This window comes from Pelobates fuscus, chromosome 13 (assembly GCF_036172605.1).
Source record: "Pelobates fuscus isolate aPelFus1 chromosome 13, aPelFus1.pri, whole genome shotgun sequence".
Classification (NCBI taxonomy): Eukaryota; Metazoa; Chordata; class Amphibia; order Anura; family Pelobatidae; genus Pelobates; species Pelobates fuscus.
Genome location: NC_086329.1, coordinates 101,918,266 through 101,926,094, shown reverse-complemented (window position 1 = coordinate 101,926,094; position 7,829 = coordinate 101,918,266).

Sequence of the window (7,829 nt, the reverse complement as noted above, 5' to 3'; positions counted from 1 at the left end):
CACCAAGATAGTGAGCTTGCAAAGATGGGAATGAGGCAGGTTCCATCAACCTGCAGGGAGAGTGAAAAAGGAGGGTCAGTGTTATGAGGAGCAAAAATAAAAAAACTTGAGAGATTGAGAAACAGAATGCGGGAGGACAACCAGTCAGAGATGGAAAAAAGGCAATTAGTGACAGATTGTAGGACAGCAGGAGAGAGGTCCGGGGAGGAGAGGTGTCGTCAGCGTCAGGTGCTAGAGGAATCCAACTGAATTAATGAGTTTACTAAGAGAGGCAGTATAGAGAGAGAGCAAAAGGGAACCGAGAATCGAACCTTGACGGATTCCAACTGAGACAGGACAAGGGTAGGAGGTGTCATTGGAAAAGGAGACACTGAATGTGTGTTGGGAGAGATAGGAGGAGAACTATGAGAGGGGTGTGTCACAGAGACCAAGAGATTGAAGAGTTTGGAGAAAGAGGCCATGATCAACCATGTCAAAGGCAGCGTAGAGGTCAAGAAGAATTAGTATAGAGTAGTGGCCTTTGGATTTAGCCGCAATTAGATTATTTGTAACTTTAATCAGAGTGGTCTCTGTGGAGTGGAGGGTTCGGAATCCACACTGAAGATGGTCAATTAGAGAGTTGAATTTGAGGAAGCAAGTCAGACGGGTAAAGACAAGTCTTTCCAGAAGCTTTGAGGAAAAGGAGAGCACGGATATGGGATGATAGCTGGAAGGGGAAGCTGGCTCAAGAGATGGCTTTTTAAGGACAGGTACAACAGTAGCATGTTTAAGGGGAGCAGGGACAACACCAGAAGAAAGAAAGCAGTTTAAGATGTGCCTTGAGGACAGCACAAGACAAGGGGCGAGTGATCTGATGAGGTGAGATGGGATGGATCAAGTGGACAAGTGGTGGGACGAGAGGAAAGGAGAAGCGCAGCCACCTCCTGTTTAGTTACATGAAATATATGTAAAAAAAAAAATTAGAAAAACATATCCCTACCTTTAGCCATATACATGCACCTTGCATCAGACAGTGTTTGAATTCCAACGAGGAGTTGCGACTCAGCTCTAGTTGCTTGTTTTTTCAATAAAGCTTTAATGTGAAGATTGGCGCTCCATGTCTCCGGTGCGGATAGTTACACTTCTGACTATTGGATCCATCATACACAAGGAGCCTGATCTTACCTGTGTCTGTAGAGTGGGAGTGGCACTTAATCCACTAGATATTTGTGAGTGTTATACCATTTATCTAAACTTGAGTGCATTTATTGTAATTTATGGATGTTCTGCACTAGATTATTTGTTTTCTATATTATTAATAAAGCTCCAACAAATTCCGTGGCGCTGTATGGTGCATCTCAAGAGATTTTAAGGGAAAATAAGTATTTAACATTTTTATGTTCTGTTTTACGCACCAACATTTGGGTTGGCATACGAGGAGATGTCAATTGGTGCAGTGTGGTGATTTGCCACGCATGCAGAATAATCTCCCAATACCTATGCGGAGCATTGCATTGACAGACATCATCAGGCACGCTATGAGAAGAGAGGTAAGTAAATCTGCTTTTTTTGCTGCACACCAAACATTTATATAGTTACTGCAACAGTAAAGGACCAAACATTTATATAGTTACTGCATCAATAATCAGCCACAATATTAACATCACCCACCTAATATCTTGTAGCCTCCCTCCTCCCCCCCACCCCCATGCTGCCAAAACAGCTCTGATGCATCGAGGCATGGACTCCTCAAGACCTCTGAACATGTTCTGTGGTATCTGGCACCAAAACATTGGCAGCAGAACCTGCTGTTGGAAGGTGGAGCCTCCATGAATAAGATTTGTTGTCCCAGCACATCCCACAGAGGCTCAATCAGATTGAGATCTGAGTAATTTGGATGCCAAGACAACACCTTGAACTCTTTGTCAGGCTCCTCAAACCATTCCTGAACAATGTTTGAAGTGTGGCAGGGTGCATTATCCTACTGCTATCAAGGAACAACATTGACATAAAGGATGTACATGGTCTCTAGGTAGGTGGTACGTGTCAAACTAACATCCACGTGAATGCCAAGAACCAAAGTTTCCCATCAGAACATTGCCCAGAGCATAACACTGCCTTCTTCCCATAGTGCATCCTGCTGCCATCTCTTCTCCAGGTGAAAGATGCACACAGTGATTCATCCTATCTAAAAAAAATCTTGATGCTGTAGACTAGACAACCTTCTTCCATTATTCCATGGTCCATTTCTGACACTCATATCCCCATTGAGAACGCTTGCAGTGGTGGACAAGGGTATCATGGGTACTCTGACTGGTCTGAGGCTACGCAGCAACATATGCAGCAAAAAGTCAGCCATTTAAAAGTCAGTCGCATTTCATAACTATTAGCCATTTTAAATCTGATTCTATTTTTCTAGTGATAATAGAGAGGGCTGGCAGGTCTGCCAAGAGCTACACCCGATTCCAGTCCTATTACCCTAATGGCAATTAGTGAGTAAAGGTAATTCATAGGTTTATTCAAGCCATTTTTTGTTTTTTACTTTTTGATACTTATGCCCTGAATTTATCAGGATACAACTGTGTGCTTTGTCACCTCCATTTAGGTGCTATCAGAGTCTATCATAATAGGGGAGAGCAATTCCTTATGTTATCCGCTGTCAGTTTTCCCGATCATGACTCTATTTCATCTGGGGTCTGCTGTGGACTTCCCAGATACTCTCTGACAAGCCATATACCTACTTGATCCTGCTGTACTTAGAGCCACACAGACAGATTTACATTACTTTGAGCTTGACTAGTTATAAGATATACCCATTCTGTTGCCACTTGACCAGTATGACTAGGGTTACCTTATTGCATCTACCTATGTATACACTATATATCTCCCCTCAGATACTGTTTCCACTTCATCAGTATCACTATCTGGCTATTTCGTAATTAGTACACTTTGTACACATCAGCTCCAGCAGTTGGTCCTATTTTTATACTTACCATCATCTTTTTTTCATTATTATCATTTTTTTCACTTTTTGGTGTCTGGGATATTTAGATGTGTTTATCCAGTATTCGACAATAAAGTTTTTTTATTTTCTATGCATATGTATATTAGGCACTATATGCCAATTGCCTTTACTCAGTAATTTCCATTAGGGTAATAGGACTGGAATCGGGTGTGCCTCTTGTCAGACCTGTTTCAAGCCTTTCTATTATCTCTTTTATCTGGGTTAGGCCCTGTATTACCCTACAACCATTACACATTTGGTGGGAGCTTCTCTCTCTCCCGTTTTGTATATCCTATTTTTCTAGTGTATTGCTAAAAAGCTGTTATAATCTTTTATAAAAAGAGAATAAACTATAAAGTATGATTTATTTGTTAATTCTGTTGCAACTATAAACAGATGTTCTCTAAAAGGGGAAGAATATGTCCAGCAAGATACTTTGAGTAAGTAACAGAAATATATATTCTGCAAGCTGATGAAATATTATTAGACATGTGCAATTCGTTTCGGGCCGAATATGAATTCGGATGAATTTCTGGCAATTCGGACATTCTGGTACTTCCGAATGTCCGAATAATCGAAGTGCCGAATTGCCGAAGTGCCGAATTACCGAGGTCCCGAAGTTCCGAAATTACCAAATTTCCGAAGTGTCGAAGTGCCAAAGTGCCGAAGTTCCGAAGTACTGAAGTGCCGAAGTTCCGAAGTTGCCGAAGTTCCGAAATGCCGAAGTTCCGAAGCACAGTATTGCCTAAGTACTAATATACTTACCCAGTGGAAGAAGAAGAATGTTACACTGTATACAATTTTAAATAAAAAGTATACAAACATAGCCAGGATTCAGCTGTAACCATTTGCAACACTTACAACAATCAAGTAACATACATTCATATAAAATGTAAGTTACTTATCCAGTCAATGTAATGACAGGAATGAATTAGTAGATAACTCCCTAATTCCCACGGTATTAGGGAGTTATCTACTAAAAGGCTGAAAGACCTAACTTCGTCTTTCAGCCAAATGTACTAATACTAAAAAAACATTACTTAGTATTAGTAAATTATGCCCTTCTCGCTATACCGCGAGTAGGGGCATGTCTATTAAACAGTGTAAAAAACAAACAAAAAAAACCAAAAAACGTCCCCCCTCCCCCTCCTAACCTGAAGGGGGGACATATTGCCTCCCCCTGGCCCCCACCCATGAGCGGCGGGTGGAGGCCCTAAAGTAAAGTAATGGGGCGGGACCTATTGTTCTCCCCCAGCCCCCACCACTGAGCGGTGGGTGGGGGCCCTAAATCAGAATAAGGGGGGGGGGGTCCTAATGTCCTCCCCCCTGACCCCCACCCCTGAGCGGTGGGTGGGGGCCGAAATAAAAAAATAACCCCCCCTCCCCCGGGTGATTAGGGGTCCTCAAACCCCTAGTCACCCCCCTTCCCCAAACCCCTACCTACCCCCCTCACCATAAAAATAATGAGGGGGGACCATTTAACTAAGTAACTGAAAAAAATCAAAACTTACCATTTGATGTTTTCTTTCTTCTAAAATCTTCTTTTTTCAGCCCCAAAAAAGGCCAAATAAAAAACCATAATAACCGACGCACTTAAAAAAAAAAAAAAGAAACGAGCGCCCCCCAAAAATAATCCATCTTTACCCGGCGAGGGCTCTGCGCAGACTGAGCTCTGCAGGGTGGGGCAAGGCTTATAGAGCCTTGCCCCACCCCACCCTGCAATTAGGCTCAGAACACTCTGATTGGTGGGTTTAAGCCATCTCAGTCTGCGCTGAGCCCTCGCCGGGTGAACATGGATTTTCTTTTCTTTTTATTTTTTTTGGGGGGGGGGGGGAGCTCGTTTTTTTTTTTTTTTTTGTGCGTTGGTTATTATGGCTTTTTATTTGGCCTTTTTTGGGGCTGAAAAAAGAAGATTTTAGAAGAAAGAAAACATTGAATGGTAAGTTTTATTGTATATTTTTTACAGGTAGTTAGTTAAATGGTCCCCCCTCATTATTTTTAGGGTGAGGGGGGTAGGTAGGGGTTCATTTTTTGGGGGAGGGGGGTGACTAGGGGTTTGGGGACCCCAAGTCACCCGGGGGAGGGGGTGTTATTTTTTTATTTAAGGCCCCCACCCACCGCTCAGGGGTGGGGGTCAGGGGGGTGGACATTAGGTCCCCCCAATTAGTATTTAGGGCCGCCACCCACCACTCAGGGGTGGGGGCCAGGGTGGAGGACATTAGGTCCTCCCCCTCATTTTAATTTAGGGCCCCCACCCACCACTTAGGGGCGGTTGCCGGGGGGAGGACATTAGGTCCCCCCCTAATTAGTATTTAGGGCCCCCACCCACCGCTCAGGGGTGGGGGCTGGGGGGAAGGACAATAGGTCCCCCCCATTATTTTACTTCAGGGCCCCCACCCGCCGCTCAGGGGTGGGGGCTGGGGGGGAGGACAATAGGTCCCCCCATTATTTTACTTTATGGTCCCCGCCCGCCGCTCAGGGGTGGGGGCTGGGGGGAGGACAATAGGTACCCCCCATTATTTTACTTTAGGGCCCCCACCCGCCGCTCAGGGTGTCGCGGGTGGGGGCTCGGGAGGAGCAACCCATTTTTTACATTTTTTTTTAACAGTGAGCAGCTACTGTTTAATAGACATGCCCCTACTCGTGGTATAGCGAGTAGGGGCACAATTTACTAATACTAAGTAATTTTTACTTAGTATTAGTAAATTTGGCTGAAAGACCAATTTAGGTCTTTCAGCCTTTTGGTAGATAACTCCCTAATACCGTGGGAATTAGGGAGTTATCTACCAAGCGGCTGCAAGAGAAGTTCAGAAATTCCGAAGTCCCAAAGTGCCAAAGTGCCGAAGTTCCAAAGTGTCGAAGTGCCGAATTGACGAAGTGCCAAATTGCCAAAGTCCCGAATTTCGGAATGCCGAACCGAAATTTTTTCCCATGCACATGCCTAAATATTACATGTTATGAAACATTAAATTAAGGATGTACAATTATATTTAACCCCTTAAGTCCGGAGGGCGTACTATTACGTCCTTTTAAAAGCGGCTCTAAACGCCGCCGGACGTAATAGTACGCCCTCCGGTTTTTAGTAACTTACCCGGTCGCCGGCGGTCCCACGCCGGCGATTGCGGTTGGGGGGACTCCCAGGGAGCCCCCCCGCGGCACATCTTCCTCCTCCGGTGCCTCCCGGTCATGTGAGAGTGAGGTCCTTGCGAGGACCTCACAATCACATGGCCGGGATAGCTGGCTCAGGCATTGCCAGCAGGGGGACCAACTGTAATGACAGTTGGTCCCCCTGCTGGCTGAAAATAAAATAAAAATAATGTTAAAAGTGTAAAAAAAAAAATTTATACTTAGATCATATATATATATATTATATATATATGATCTAAGTATATATATACACATATACATACACACACATACACCGTCTAGGTCAGTGATGGCGAACCGATGGCACGCGTGCCACAGGTGGCACGCCGGGCCCTCTCTGTGGGCACGCGGCCATAGCTTTGCCATCACTGCAGAGTAGGCGCCTGCCTGCCTGCCCGAAACGGCAGGCGCCTACTCTGCTTCCGTGTCGGCAGGATCGGAAGCAGGGGGAGGGATCGAGGAAGCAGCTCTCCTGTCCTCCCTCGAGCTGTGTGGAGCGTTGCCGCGCGTTACCATGGCAACGCTCCACACAGCATCGCGCGGGAGGACAGGAGAGCTGCGATCCTGTCCTGTCCTGCATAACACCACCGGACCACCAGGGATGGCTGTGTTCCCCCCCTCCCCTTCACCAAAGGTAACAAGAAGGGAAGGGGGGGGATACTGATTTAATTACCTACCCCCCTTACATACAGCACCCCCTACTCCCCTTACCAACAGACCCCGACCATAGCACCCCTACCCCAAGCACCCCTACTCCCACTACCCACAGCACCCCTACCCCCAGCACCCCTACTTCTACTACCCACAGCACCCATACCCCCCTTACCCCCAGCACCCCTACTCCCACTACCCACAGCACCCCTACTCCCAGCACCCCTACTCCCATTACCCACAGCACCCCTACTCCCAGCACCCCTACTCCCACTACCCACAGCACCCATACCCCCCTTACCCAGAGCATCCCTACCCCCAGCACCAGTGGTGTATTCTGGTTTTGTGCTGCCCTAGGCAGGACAAAACTCAGGCGCCCCCCCCCCCCCCCACCCAACCCTTCCACGCGCCACCCCCACCCAACCCTTCCACCCTGCCCCACATTCTAAATACACACACACACATTCACTGACAGAAACACATACTCACTAACAGACACTCATTCACTAACAGGCAAACACACTCACACTCACTAACAGACACACACTAACAGACAGGCACACACTGACAGACAGACACACACACTTACAGACACACTAAGAGACAGACACACACTAAGAGACAGACACTAAGAGACAGACACACACACACTAACAGACAGACACTAACAGACAGACACTAACAGACACACACTAACACTAAGAGACAGGCACTAAGAGACAGACACTAAGAGACAGACAGTAACAGACGCACACTAAGAGACGCACACTAAGAGACGCACACTAAGAGACGCACACTAAGAGACGCACACTAAGAGACGCACACTAAGAGACGCACACTAAGAGACGCACACTAAGAGACAGACACTAAGAGACAGACACTAACACTAAGAAACAGACGAACAGACAGACACACACTAACAGACACACACTAAGAGAGACTAACAGACAGACACACACTAACAGACACACACTAAGAGACAGACTAACAGACAGACACACACACTAACAGACACACACTAAGAGACAGACTAACAGACAGACACACA